This window comes from Ctenopharyngodon idella, chromosome 2 (assembly GCF_019924925.1).
Source record: "Ctenopharyngodon idella isolate HZGC_01 chromosome 2, HZGC01, whole genome shotgun sequence".
Lineage (NCBI taxonomy): Eukaryota > Metazoa > Chordata > Actinopteri > Cypriniformes > Xenocyprididae > Ctenopharyngodon > Ctenopharyngodon idella.
Window position 1 is genome coordinate 24,264,316 of NC_067221.1, and position 16,021 is coordinate 24,280,336.

The 16,021-nt window shown below is 40.6% G+C and overlaps 1 protein-coding gene across 4 annotated transcripts in view; it reads right to left on the reverse strand.

Annotated features, from left to right (window-relative positions):
- Positions 1-16,021, reverse strand: part of tnk2b (tyrosine kinase, non-receptor, 2b) — a 119,822-nt gene that overhangs the window by 51,916 nt on the left and 51,885 nt on the right. The window lies entirely within an intron of this gene.

Genomic DNA, 16,021 nt, shown 5'->3' on the forward strand with positions numbered 1-16,021 from the left:
TTTTTTCGACCCATCTCAGGGGGTATAAAACAGTTGTTCACTAAGGGAAGGTTGAGACATTATTGGTCCAAAATACATGCTAAACTACATAAAATACTAAAAAATTGTTGCTTTGTAAGTAGGGATGCATGATTTGCATGATGCAAATCATGCAAAAAGCCTTTTTTTTTTTTTTTACTAATTTCTTTTCTTGATACTAGGGATGCACCGATACCAGTATCTGTATAGGGCCCAATACTGCGCTTGTTGTGTAATCATACTCATTAAAATGCTCCGATACCAACAATGGATACCACGCAGCATGTACAGTACAGTGCTTGTGACAAAGAAACACTGAAAAAGAGCAAACAGAGAGGAGAATAGATATACAGTATCTCACAAAAGTGAGTACACCCCTCACATTTCAGCAACCATTTTAGTATATCTTCTCAAGGGACAATACTATAGGAATGAAACTTGGATATGTTTTAGAGAAGTCAATGCGCTGCTTGTATAGCAGTATAGATTTACTGTCCTCTGAAAACAACTCAACATACAGCCATTATTGTCAAAATAGCTGGCAACAAAAGTGAGTACACCCTAAGTGATAACAGTTGTATGTTGTTTAACCATGCAAAGCCACATGTCCTTTTCATCATGCTCATGTTTCCCTTTCGAAAGGGAACTCGCTCTGCGTTTGAAACGCTATGGGGGAACGTCACACGTGACCTGGTGTCTGAAAGCCAAGTATAAAAAAAACTCCAATCCTATTGGCCGGCGACAGCCTATGACGTCATATGGCGCTACCCGGAAGTATATACGGAGCGCCTGGAGAAACAGTCAGTATATTCTCATCTTTCGGGACTGTTGTGTCTTTGCCACTGTTTCATCTACTCGGTAAGAAAAAAAGTGTTACTATGTCTGAGAACAAGGACAAACGCTTTAGGAAGTGTGCTGATCCGTGTCTGAGATTCTTGACACCGGAAGATACATACAACCTATGTGTTTACTGTCTGGGAGAAGAACACGCACGGACAGTGCTCGAGGGCGCTGTCTGTGCAAACTGCGAGCGTTTTCCTATGAGAATGCTTTGTTCCCATCTGGCCCTCTTCTCGAGGGAAGGGGCGTCGACATCTGTGCCTGGTGGATCTGGCCCCGCTTGCGCTGAGGCAGAGCGGCGGCTGCACTCATGGGGTTCGCAGATGGAGCTCGCCGCGGAGTTTGAGAGAGGTGTTAACGTCTCTCAGCCTCTGGCGGTGGCTGACGGGGATGAGCTCCTGAATGACGATGATGTTCTGTCTTTGACATCATCGGATTCAGGAGTGAGTGTTCTTCTGGCAGCTAGCCCTAGAGAGCAGGAGATGGCGGTGGAGGAAGAAGCGGGTGAAACCGCTTCTCTCTCCAGGCCTCCTTGCCCAGCACACGCTGAGTTACTGGAGGTTATGGAGCGTGCCTCGGGCAGGCTGCAGCTGCCTTGGGAGCGTGTGAGGAAAGAGACTGTACGTGGAAGGCTTGACGAACGGTTTCTTTCTGGCCATAACCCCGTAACTCCAGTGAGCCTTCCATTCCTTCTAGCCGTACTTGGATAGAATTCATTTGCATCAGCGAGGGAATTTCGCTGATGTGGAGGGATTGAGCCAGCACGGGTATGTGTCGATGCCTCCCATTGAAGAGACGTTTGCGAACTATCTCGTCACGGGCAGTGCACCGACACTGAAAGCTCCGGTCCCGCCGACCAGACCCCTTAAGGTAACATCTCGTCTGAACGGCAGGGCGTATGCTGCAGCAGGCCAGGCTGGCGCGGCTTTGCACACTATGGCGGTGTTGCAAGCCTACCAGGCTGACTTGTTGAAAGATTGGCAAGGTTTGTCCCCTGAAGTGGTGGTTGAGCTGCGCCGCACCACAGATCTTGCTCTCCGGGCCACCAAGCAAACGGCCGCTTCGATCGGTAGATCTATGGCCACGGAGAGGCATCTGTGGCTGAACATGGCGGACATCGGGGAGAAAGAGAAAGGCTTTCTCCTTAATCCCCGGTTTCGCCTTCTGAACTTTTCGGTACCTCCGTTGAGACGGTTGTGGTAAAGTCCAGAGAGGCGAAGGCGCGCTCAGCAGCTTTTAAAACATGCATCCCGCTCAGATCCGGATCTGGGCCCAGACAGCCGGGAGGCCCTGGCCCGTCTCGAGTTGAGGCTCAGACAGGGCCAGAGATCCAGTGTCGCCGCTTGAGCGCCTCCTCCTCCTCAGAGTAAGTCGCAAAAGCGGCGGGATTCGAGGAAGAAGAAGCAAGACTTGAGAGAGGTAATCGAGTGCAGGCACCAGCAACGCCGGTGATCGGTTCCCTCTCTGGCGAGGGCAAGTATACACCTGCCCTCACCCTTCTTCCTCGGCCTCCCGGGGAGAATTTTTAAGGTAATATGTTCATGCTCAGGACACCTTTGAACAGTCAGACTGACGGTTGAACCCATGATGAACATTTTTCTGAAGGCCCGCCTTCTGGCTTGATAGTGAAAAGGTTCTTTTAGGCTTGAGAACCTTGGATTCTATCCTTACTAAAGGACAAGGCTCAGTACAGATTTGCGAATCTGTTCAGAGAGAACATTATCCTGTTAGGATGGTATGTGTTTCAAAGCGTTGTGTTTGCTTTGAGTTCTAGCCTTTTTCCCTACATTTGCTATGTGAGCTTACTGTATGCTGCCACAGGATAGCACCTGTTCTCATTTTAGTAAGCCTATTATATTAGCCTCTATTTAGAAAGAGTGGTGGCTATTTTATATTCCCCAGTTTGGGTTTATTCGTGTCACTGAGTGCATCACCTGTTGGATTGCATACTCAGGGTAGTGTTAGAACCGCTATCGCAGTCTGGTTTCTATTTAGCTCCCTTGTTGTGATCTTTACAACAGCTATATTGCATATAACTTTGGAATCAAGGCTCTTTAGGTTTAGCCTCCTTCTAGTTAGCAGCTTGTGTTTCTCAAGTGCTGTTATGTGATCATAGCTGCTCACATGTATTTTACACTGCCACAGGCTTATGCTACATGTCTGTTTAAGGTAGTAGGCTTTGATAGGCCTCCCTTAGACCATGTAGGCATTATTGGTTCCCTTTAGTCACTTATTTAGGGCACATTGTCTGTTGGAATGTGTTGCTTAGCTCAGGTTGTAGTTAGCTTCCCACAACTGAGGCTGGGTTAGAGCTGGTTCCCTGTAAAGCTTGGTTCCCTTATATTCACTAGCTGATGCCACGTGTCGCTGAAATGGTAGGCCCTATGAAGGCCTCCTTTTTAGTTTACATGCTGGCACAGTTTTGTATTTATTACAATTTGGCTGAACGTCACTTGTTGCTGAACTTGGAGGCCCTATAGGCCTCCTTTTAAGCCGACATGTTGGCAGGATGCTTGTGCAGTACCACCATTGGCCACGCCCCACCTCTGTTTGAGTAGGCCTTAGGCAGGCCTCTCATGGAGTATGGTGGCGGAATATGCATTTCCATCTCACTAAAGATTTTCCTCTGCTTGCATGGCCTGATGGTTTTTATGGTTATGGTCGCCACTAGCTGATGTCGCGTGTCTACTAAGGTAGGCCCTCTTGGAGTTCGGCTGCGTACTCCTCTCAAAAAAGAGAAAAGGGGTGCTTTTGCTGTACGTGTCTGAGTGCTGATCTCTCAGGGTGAGTTTTTGTGGTAAACCTTACTGAGGTTTGGTTTTAACTACATTCGCCTCCTTGAGTCTGGGTAACTCTAGTTGAGCTAAATAGCTACCTAATATTTAGGTCGGTTCTATTCCTTGCTCCTAGAACCCTAATGACCACCAGACTAACGCTGTGTGTCTTAAAGGTTTCTAGGCCCTCTGGGCCGCCTTTTTGAACATACTAGCGTATGTTGGAGTGTACTCCTCTCGCGAAAGAGTTGTTATTATCTTACTAAGTACATTCCTGGTTGGTCAGGGCCCCAGGTGATAATTTAACCTCCTTTAGTTCGGTTATTTGTCCTTCCTGTTGCTTCAAACACTGCCCGAGCTGACGCCACGTGTCTGCTGAGGTCATAGGCCCTTCTAGGGCCTTCCTTAGTGCGTGATGGCGTATGTTGTACTCCTCTTGCTTTAAAGAGTAAAAAAGTTATTTTACTGAGTACACTGCTCGTTGGATTGTGTTAGGTGGACTGTCAGTTGGGCACTTTACAGCCTCATTTGCTGAAATCATATTTCTTGCTCCTAGCAAAGGCTGGTTTGTGCTCCCCTGTGTCAGGTTTTCTAGCGCACAGCCTCCTCAGTGCGATTAATCAAGCGCTGAGTAGATCCTAGGATGAGCGGATTATACTCCCCTCAATACGAGGGTTTATAGCACTCAGCTGGGTTCTGCTCTCCAGGATGCCCATCTCTACGCGTGGGTTTGAATTGCTTACTGCCCTTCTTGCAGTCGCTCTTATCTGCTCTCTTCTCTGAAGAATGCTTTATAGAGATTCTGTATTCAGACAGGGTTGGCCAAAACGTTTGTCCTTCTTCAAACCAGGTCAGCCTCCCTGGTGGCACTGGGGGTGACTGCGTTCCCCTCTAGTGACTGGCCAGCGCTCCTTTTGGTTCCCTGGCCACATTCCCTTTAAGGGACCACTTTTCCTTGGGAAATTTGGTCTCAGATGCCCTGAGCGGCCTCGGCGGGCCTTCTACGGAAGGCCTCTTTGAGGCTTAGCTTGGGCTGTTGGCCGTAGGGAATGCTGTCACTGACAGCCTGGTGTGACCCGAGGGTGAGTTGCTAAGTGTTTCCCTCGAAACTGCTTGACTTTGTCTCAGCCATATTTTTTGGCATGCACTCTCCTTAAGCATGGCAGCATGGGTATATCGTTCCCCATAGCGTTTCAAACGCAGAGTGAGTTCCCTTTCGAAAGGGAACGTCTCAGGTTACGTATGTAACCATGGTTCCCTGAGAAACAGGGAACGAGACTCTGTGTTTCCATGCCATGCTTCGGGCTGCCTGCTGAACAGTCCCGAAAGACGAGAAGATACTGACTGTTTCTCCAGGCGCTCCTTATATACTTCCGGGTCGCGCCATATGACGTCATAGGCTGTCGCCGGCCAATAGGATTGGAGTTTTTTGATACTTGGCTTTCAGACACCGGGTCACGTGTGACGTTCCCCCATAGCGTTTCAAACGCAGAGTGAGTTCCTTGTTTCTCAGGGAACCATGGTTACATACGTAACCTGAGACATTTTGTCTGCTTGACAGGACCATACAAATGTGTGGATCTTGTATTAGAGCAGTTAAAATTTGGTGCTTTGAGTACAATTCTCTCATACTGATCACTGGCTGTTCAACATGGCACCTCATGGCAAAGAACTCTCTGAGGATTTGAGAATTAGAATTGTTGGTCTCCACAAAGATGGCCTAGGCTATAAGAAGATCGGTAATATCATGAAACTGACTTACAGCACAGTGGTCAGGGTCATAGAGAGAGGTTTTCCAAGACGGGTTCCACTCGGAACAGGCCAAAGAAGTTAAATCAAAGAAGTTGAGTCCGTCAGGTGCAGAAGCTGGCTTCAAAAAACAGATGCATGAGTGCTGCCAGCATTGCTTTAGAGGTTACAGAAGAGGAAGGTCAGCTTGTCAGTGCTCAGACCATACGCCACACACTGCAACAAGTTGGTTTGCATGGCCGTCGTCCCAGAAGGAAGCCTGTTCTGAAGCTGGCTCACAAGAAAGCCCGCAAACAGTTTGCTGAAGGCAACCTGTCCAAGAGCATGAATTACTGGAACCATGTCCTGTGGTCTGATGAGACTAAGATAAACTTGTTTGGCTCAGATGGTGTCCAGCATGTGTGGCGACACCCTGGTGAGGAGTACCAAGAAAATTGTGTCTTGCCTACAGTCAAGCATGGTGGTGGTAGCATCATGGTCTGAGGCTGCATGATTGATGCTGGTACTGGGGAGCTCTGCTTCATTGAGGGGAACATGGATTCCAACATGTACTGTGACATTCTGAAGCAGAACATGATGCCATCCCTTCAGAAACTGGGATGAACAGCATGATAATGACCCCAAACAGACAGCCAAGATGACAACTGCCTTGCTGAGGAAGCTGAAGGTGATGGAGTGGCCAAGTATATCTCCAGACCGGAACCCTATTGAGCACCTGTGGGGCATCCTCAAGTGGAAGGTGGAGAAGCGCCATGTGTCTAACATCCAGCAGCTCCGTGATGTCATTATGGAGAAGTGGAAGAGGATCCCAGCAACAACCTGTGCAGCTCTGGTGAATTCCATGCCCAGGAGGATTAAGGCAGTGCTAAATAACAATGGTGCTTACACAAAATATTGACACTTTGGACACAGTTTTGACATGTTCACTTAGGGTGTACTCACTTTTGTTGCCAGTTATTTAGACAATAATGGCTGTATGTTGAGTTATTTTCAGAGGACAGTAAATCTGTACTGCTATACAAGCTGCACATTGTCTACTCTAAAGCATATCCCATTTTCATTTCTATAGTACTGTCCCTTGAGAACATATAATGAAATACTTGCCGAAATGTGAGGGGTGTACTCACTTTTGTGAGATACTGTCTCACAGAAATATCTATGAAGTAAATTTATTGAATTAATCGAATGTTAAACAGATTAACTATTTATGCCTATATAGCTGCTGTGAGCGAGCTGATAAGCAAAACGCGGAGAGGATTGAGCGCACAGCGGCACAGACGCGTGAGCTTGTCGAGCGCACATCCCTTTTTCACAGACATCACTGGAAAGTTTGTAGTTCGGTTGGATATGGCAATAGCATAGAAAGTAAAATGAGGAGAATATTACTAATGTTAACTGACGGTAAAGAAAGACCACTTCTGTTGCATGTTATTGATTGCTGATCTTGAATTAAAACTAGCTAAATCGGATGTGCAAGTAAAAATATGAACTGTTACATGATTTATGTATAACGAGTGGTTCCCTACATTACAGGAAGGCGGTACAGTAATTACATGACGTTTTCAAGACAATTTCTGTGTGCAAACATCTGAATTACGCAAAATTGTTTAGACGCTTTCAGAGATGTGAGCTTTATTACATGGATTGTGGTTATTAATGTCTATCAAATTTAATCATGCATTAAATACGGTTGTCAATCCAAAAACTTTGCAATGTGTAGTTAGCAGTATGAAAAATATAGGGGTGAATTCAGGTTGATTAGGACACTTTCCCAGTCATCTCAATAGCAAAATGTGTCCCAATCAACTGGAATTCACCCTATTATATACAGAAAGTGAGCAAAGATCGCTGCCATTATAATCGCTGAATCTGTCAATGCAAGGTACACAAAGCTACACTCTTGCAAAAACTTCCATTATAATCAGTCTATTAATGTAATTGTCTATTAATGTATTAACTACAGTTTATAAACTATTAATTAACTATAAATTAATAGTTTGCAAATGCCTTGTAAATACTTTATTACATTATACTTATTAAGTGTTACCAAGATGATAGAATATTAATATATACAGGTTATTATCCAATAATTACTCAAATAATTACTGACTGTATTGGCTAGAATTTTAGAACTATTTAGTGTTGCATATTTGAATTATAATATTTGTACAACAAAACTCTTGTGCATCTTTAACTACATGCATTCATGTAAACATCTTGTCAGCGAGTCTAATTTACTAACCGCTAATGGAGTCAGCGAGTAATTCATTACAATAATTAATTTATGAATCTTTTTTTATTTATTTTTTTTACCTACTGAATAAAGATATGGCTATGAAAAGATTAGATTTTTTTTTACCTCATGACAATTCAGGAAATTCAGTAAAAAAAAAAAAAAAAAAAAAAAAAAAGGTGTATATCGGAGTAGGTGCTAAAAACCAAGTAGAAAAGGCAGAGTACATATACAGTCAAACCAAAAATTATTCAGACATTTTTGATGTTTTTGATAGATTTTTACTAGTGGGTGCAGGACACTATAGTTCATTTATGTAAGTGAGGATAGCAAATTAAAGTAAACTGTGACATATTATACCCAAAAAAATTTCATAGTGGACTACCAGTAAAATTGATAAAAAATTTGTAACCAAAAATTATTCAGACACTTTGACCTGAGCATGTTTTGCTTAAGTGTTATCATAATAATGACATAAGATTATTTTTTTTCTGACACAGTTTAACTGAGATCTTGTCATTTTATTACCATTTTTTTAAACTATAGTGAAGATACTGTATTAATGAATGAAATGTTCAAGGTGTCTGAATAAATTTTGGTTTGACTATTATCATTAAATCAAATCTTCTGCTCTGCTCATCCTGGTCACCCCCCTCTACACTCTTAAAGAATAGAGGCTGTATTAGTGCAAGGTCACTATTCTCATCTGTCGCTTTCGGTGTGTTTCTAAGCTTTGTTTGCATCAGGACTCTCTCTCTCTGAGCAGATGGCTGAAGCATCAACAGCAATGTTATTAAATCCCACTTCACTCACATACCCTCCTCCCCCACCCACTGTTAGGGGATATTCTCCTGCTGCCGGGCCATAACCGCACATGTCAACGTGACACACAGACCAGCGTTTACCCCTACACTGTCTTCATAGACAAAATCACCACCACACAAGCCCAGTACTATGTTTCACTTTGAATCAACAGGCTGGGTGTAACTTAACTGATTTAGAGTAGGACATGGCCTTATAGAAGAAAGTTTTAATGACATGATCAAAGTCCCAATTATTTAACAAAAAACCACAGCTCTTTGCTCAACACCACATGAACTCCTCACCCAATACCAAGATAGTAGCTGCTGAAATAAAGGGAAAAGATGAAAGAAAGTTGAGAGCGATGGGAAAGAGAGAAAGTGGGTGTATGTTACCATCCATCACCATGGTGCTTCTAAGCATTCTCTCAGATCAAGCTTTAAAACAGGGCTATATGATATCCCACATGACCACTCAAACAGGTATGGAAAATGGATTTAGAGCCTATAGTCTGACCTGCATACTAAACAGGTACTGTTATAGCTACGTGAAGACTAATACAACATCCACACTCACATGAAATCTGATTTCCAGAGGCTGCATGTTACAATGGAGATTCATTTTCTATATGTACGCATGTCATCTTGTGTATTACAGTTTTTCTGAATTGCTAAAACACATTTCTCGAAACCATCACCCATTTTCTCAAAATCTTAAACTTAAAACCAAATCAAACTATATTTAGAGAACATCTGACTCTTCTGGCAAAAATCCTTTCTGACAGCGGAAGTGATGTCTCGCACCCATTAAAGTATAAGCGCGAGACATCACTTCCGTCATCAGAACGCGCGTTCAGACCTCACCAACCGGATGCGCAAGGCAGTTGGACATAGTGGTGTTTTAGAGGTGAAAAATGACATAAATACTGTTCGGTTTCTTGCACAAACCGATCGTTTCATGTCTTAGGACATCAATGTGTCGTCACGAGCCGCAGGGTTTAATTTGGATTTGTCTGTGCATGTCTTTTTGACTCTTAGATGGAGTTACCATTGACAAGCATTATACGACTGACAGACCGCAACGATTAGAGTTAAAAATCATCATTTGTGTTCTACTGAAGAAACAAAGTCACCTACATCTTGGATGCCCTGGGGGTAAGCAGATAAACATCAAATTTTCATTTTTGGGTGAACTATCCCTTTAAACGCACATTTTTCTGTAATCTTTAAATTTTTTCCATAACAAAACATCGAAAGCTCAGCCAAACAGATGATCATAGCTGTACAGGGTTTTTATTTCTCATCTCTATAAATATATCTAGTAGTAGAGATAATGCAAGGGCTAGAAATCAATTGGGGTTATCTTTTGCTGAAATTTCCTCGTTGTCGTGGAGAGCGCAGTTCATGGTTGCATAGCAACTACAGATGCAATGGAAGTGCAAGCACTTTGGAAAGAAGTGATCCGATATTAAAATAATGATAATAAAAAAAATTACCCAAAATGCTGTAAATAAAAATTACCCAATAAACTGTATGCCTCACTGTGTGGAAGAGACTGGGATCATTCTTTTATGCAAAGCATCAGGCTCGACTTAAATATTTCTTTCCTAACTTTGTAAAACAATATAAACAGACAAATGTAGTGAATTATTTATTAAATAACTGTGCACCAGTACAACGACTGTAAATAAACCAATAGCTTCACTAGACAATCAAAATAAACATGGGTCAGACTGACTCCTTCGTTCATGACCCATGACTTTGTCATGTATGACTCAAACATTCATCAAAAACAAGTATATATACTACATTTATTTTAAATGTATAGCACACCTTTTTAACAAGGCAGCAACAAATGATAGATAGGACAGAACAAAAAAGGCCATTAACAATCTTTCATTGCACAAAAGTATTATAATATGAAAGACTAATACAGAGCAGCAAAGCGCTTATGCGCATCCCCTACGCAGAAAGGAGCACCATGGAGTCACAGCACGCAGCTCTCCACATTAAAAAGTTCAAGGCACAAAGGGAAAAGATATTGACGTGTCGTGTATTATATATCTAAGCAATAGTTTGAGCTTTTTCTTTTAACAGTTTTAAATTTCAATTACTGTGCGTGTGAAGAACAATTCATAGTGCTCTGTACTGAAAGATGAAAGATGACATGATTTAGAATGCAAAAATTGCAGTATCGGAGCCGATAACCGATCTGTGCGTCTTTTCTACTAAATGTTTCTGTCAATTTAAACGTTGTAAGATATGATCTTGTCGTTTGAACCAATAAATAGCTCAGTGGTTACATGCAGTGTGGGTCTTACAAAGCAGTCTTGGCTTATGATAGCAAGAATGCATGGACATCTCTACAGCGACTGATTTCAGGTTCGGTTAACTATAACAGTACCGGCCGGATTCGGGTCGGGTGTAACTATCTTGGATATGGGCCAGGTTCGGGCCTCACTTTAAAGCCCTGCAGACCTCTAACACACACACACACACACACACACACACAAAACCACGACCCGTTCAGTGGAGAGGAAAGGACTGATTTTTATTGATTACTCCTCTTCTGCATATGCCACAGGATCATCATTATTTGCTGATGATCCTGATTTATACTGACACAAAGACATCTAAAATTATGCTTCTATTTCATTTCTTTGCATTTCTCATACTGACATGCTTTTCTCAATTCTTACCACTGACTGTATGCAGATGTAACTCTGATGCAACCCTGTACTGACTGTGGCTTGTGTTTTGTTTTTTTTCCCAAGCAGATAACAAAATTGACCATCAACAATTACTGTACTAGAACAGTAGTTGAGGGTACAAGTCCACAGTCCCTAGACACGAACTGAAGTACAATTTCTTGGCCTAAACAATAAAAATCTTATTCTTTTTTTCCTCAGAACTGAACTTTATAACTTGCAATTGCAAGTTTATATCTCACAATTGTGAGAAAAAGTCAGAATTGTGAGATAAACACAATTGTGAGGAAAAAAAGTCAAAATTGCCAGATTGTTTATATCTGGTCATTTATATCTTGTAATTATATCACGCATTTGTGAGGAAAAAAAAGACAATTGTGAGAAAGTCTTTTACATTTCTTTTATTCCACGGTGGAAGCTTCTATATTTCCCATATTTGTCTGCAACAAATAAAAATGGTTTTGAAACCTACTACGTGAATAAAAGTCAAGTACAAAGAATGCTTTCAGAATGCTTCCTGTATCTAATTAAACTGACAGTGTTACAACTAACCCCATGTTACAACATCCCTGGTCACTAAAACCACATAAGCAAGATTTCTGTTATATTGTTGTACTAATCTAAGCATGGCTGTGATTTGCATAATTTTTTTTTCCTCAAACCAGTTATGCACAAAGCCTGCCCCGCAGCTGATTTCATTGGTCAAATCAACACTTAAGAAAATTCCAGATTCAGAAAAATCATGGATGGATCTGATTGCGAAAAAACAGTAAAGGATGTGCTACTAACGTTATACTAAGGTTAAGGTTAGTGGTTAGTATGTTTTTCAGTGACTGACCAATTAAATGACCAATGAAATCTTTAGAATTGGCTGCAGTACAGGGTTTGCACTTAACTGGTTTTTAATTTTTGTTTTGGATTATACTGTGAAGCTCTCTATTGCTGCATTTTATTTGATAATTCATGCAATGTTGTAATTAAATGTAATGATTTAATTTGATTGAATATATGGTTAAAATGTCAATTATTTTGATTGGACAATTTTGATGATAAAATTGTATTAACAGAATTCAGAAAAACAGAAATTCAAAAAAAAAAAAAAAAAAATATATATATATATATATATATATAGGAACCTAAAGTATATATCATAAAAACAACCAAAGTGAAAACAAATCCACAAATGTATAAAATAGACTAGACTAGAGATACAGTATATTAATAAATTCACTGTGAATCCAATCTTAAAATAAAGAATGACTTTAAAAAAAAAAAAAAAAAAAAAACATACCCAGGGGGAAAATAAACTATATAAACGTTCGCCTCATAGCCCTAACACGGCCCATTATCCTTACTTCCTAGAAAGATTTACAGTTACCTTTAGCCACAGACAGGGGTGCATGGGATAGGAATCCAGGATAAACACACACATTGTGAGTGTGTGTGCAGGATGACTAATCTCTGCTTTTGTGGCATCTTTCTAGAAAGCCTCGTGCAGCCATATGAGCCATGCTGGCATCAAGGCAGCGTGGGTGTGTGTATTTAACAGGTGTGGTTTAAGAGGGTATGCGAGGCGAGAGGATTACTGATCTCTGGTGAAGAGTGGAGGGGACAGGGTGACCCAGGTGTATCCTGGGGTCATCAAACAAATCCACTGAGCCTGGAGTGATGGCATCCAGCTGCATCACGCTTGAGGGCAGAGTGACTGACAGACTATAAACAATGTGCTATAAATGACAGACAAACAAGAAGTGATCTGTCCAGGGTTACTAAAAGATGTTACTACTGCAAATGAGTTTTATGAACTTAAATAATATGAAGCCACCAGCAGCAAAGCACCAAATCACACGTAAGATGTATAGAAAATCATAGTTCATTCTATTGCAAATGTTTAGTTACGGTCCAGAGCCCTGCAACGCCCATTTTTTCTGACCTGAGAAAGCTTGACAGCCCTAACATTAGTGAATGACAGGAATGAAAAACCTGCAAAGCATGCCTCATGTCAACAGGGCTACACACTAACTGCATACAGCACATAAGCAGACTCACTCTCAATATTCAGTTGTGAGATTGAAAAATTAAGGGAGTCACTTCTTTAATAACCAAACTATGTTTGAACAAGTATTTTTAGCACTACAAATAGTGGATAATGATGACTGCTGTACAGGAGGCAGCAAAGAAAAATGAAACAAGCCTAAAACAAGTAAAAGGAAGCCCAGAGCTGGGAAGAGTTTATTCAAAGAGATTGGAAACTGTCAAACTTTTTTTCCTTTTCTTTTTTTAGAAAAACTTTTTACAAATGTTAAGCTGTAAAAGGTCTTTAAGAAAATCTATATATCTTACATGTGATTTGGTGCTTTGTTACTATATTATATGAAAAAAGTTGTACATTTATAATGTTGCAAATTCCATCCAAAAATATAACTGTGCTGTATTTCACACAGGAAAAATACACACATACTCACACATAGGCCCTCACACCTGTGAAACACACAGAATCACAGCTAAGCCTGTCCTAAAGTTGGGTGTCAACCAGGCACCACTTATCACTGGAGACCGTCATTCTAAAAATAGATCCTCAGTAAGACATTAGAGGTTGTTACACTAAAATCTCAGTTCAGGGTTTGTAAACCTCCGGGGGTTGTGAGTTGACGAAAACCTAATAATTATTTAAATTGAATGAAATACTAAAATTAACAAATGGGGCAGCACAATAAACCAAAATAAAACTTGAAGTGAAATGAATAATTTAAGCAGGGCTTGATGTTTTTTTTTTTCTTTTTTTTTTCCCAAGGAGCACATTTGAACAAAAAAATAGGGGTGCATAAAGAACTTAAGGTAGATGTAAATGTATGTTCATTAACAAAAACAGTAACATCTGTAAAAATTAAAACAACCTAATTTTTACAGGGTAAAATTTGGTCTTCCATAGATTTTAGAACCACAGGTAAAATGACACACATGCATTAAACCTCAATACCACATTAAAAAGTAACTATGAAGTTTCTATGGAATTTATGAAAAACAGTATTTTTCATATAATATAGTAACAAAGCACCAAATCACATGCAAGATATATAGATTTTCTTAAAGACCTTTTATAGCTTAACATTTGTGAAAAGTTTTTCTAAAAAAAAAGAAAAGAACAGTGAATAAATCCAACCACCCCTGTGATAGATTTAAGTTTAATTTTCCATGATCCGATTTAAATCTTTAACAATGTCTAAGAAAATCTAAAGTGTGGAATTGGATGCACTTTGAAATGGTAAAAGATTATCCAAAAAAAGTAAGATGCAAGTTGTGCCAACAGCTCATGTCCTACCACTCAACAACAACAAACACTGTAGCACACTTCTGCCAGTCAACGTTAATAAGTCCATTTTCCTCGCACACAATTTGAAAAGACTGAAATGGTCACAGGCAGACAATTTCCAAAATAGTTTTATACATTTTCTTCTATATTTTTGTGTGATGTTCTGTACATCGTGGCTTTAAAATGTTATGAGGAAATGTTTTACGAATGTTTATCCACATTTCCTTTCATTTCAAATTAAAGATAAAAAGGTATTGTCAGTTTCATCTATCACTTGACAGGCAGTTTTGGTCACTTTATTATAAAGTTGTTTCTGTTTGCTGTGTGCGAAAGGAAATAAAAGCTGTCTTAAGGCCCGGGTATACTTCATTTTCTGAGTTCTACTCCGTCCCGCGCACAGCTGAACACGCAAGCCTTTCAAAGTATACTCCTTTGGCCATGAGTGCGGAAAGACACGTTCGCCTCGTGCGCACTCTAGTGGACTAGGGGACTGGAGCATTGTAAAAAAGTTTCAGTGACATTACTACATTAAACTACTATATACAGTATAATGTTGACTATAATGTATAACAATGCAATGGGGAAATATTTGTGGGTCCTGATAATAAAATATGACTAATAATATTTTATTAATAATAATAATAATAATAATAATAATAATCCTATCCTTTATTTTGGCTTAAAATATTGTGACAGCATCGTATCGTGAGTTCAGTATCGCGATTTGTATCGAATCGTGACATGATTGCTTCGTTACACCTCTAGTTATGTAATATGACAGTCCCAATAATAGTTATTATTGTCGTGCACTGCTGTTTGAGCTGCATGCGCTGAAGCTAAAGATGATCACCGGTAAGCGCTTGAGAAGCAGTCAAGCATCAGAAGTGGACAACAGCACGTAAGTGTATTTGTTTCTTTTCTGTATTTGTTTCTTTTTCTTTGATTTTAGCACAGTTGTCTCTATTAGGAAACATTGTTTTGTTTACTGTGTTTACTGTGGGTAACACGCGCTAAAGTTGTGTTTGTTCTTATGCAGTGTCGCGTGGCTTTTCAGTTTCATTTTGTTAAATACTAAGGCGTGGCCAAAGCCAGGTAAAGTACTTAAACAGTGTTGGTAAGTAATTATTAGGAGAAGCCGTCAAGCAACAAAAGTGGACAACAGCGTGTAAGTGTATTTGTTTCTTTTCTCATTTGGTTTTAGCACAATTGTCGTTGCTAGGAAACATTTTTTGTTTACGGTGTTTATTGTGGTAATGCGTGCTAAAGTCTCGTTTGTTCTCGTGCAGTGTCACGTGGCTTTTCAGTTTAGTTTTGTTGAATACTAAGGCGTGGCCTGATGAATTCAATAACAACGTATCATGTGGGCATATAATTGGTTAGTATACTGCGGCAGCCCTCGCGTGAAGCCCTCATCGTGTGACCGAAGAGTGCAAAGACCAGCGAGTCCACCTGTGCGAGTCTACTGAGCAAGGACAGAGACAAGGCACTTCAGTATTGCTTTTCTTCCTTCCTCTTTTCGACAGCTTGTTCTCATCTGTTTGTTTTTGTGACCTGTCTTCACTATGTGCTTCCAAATCCCTACTATT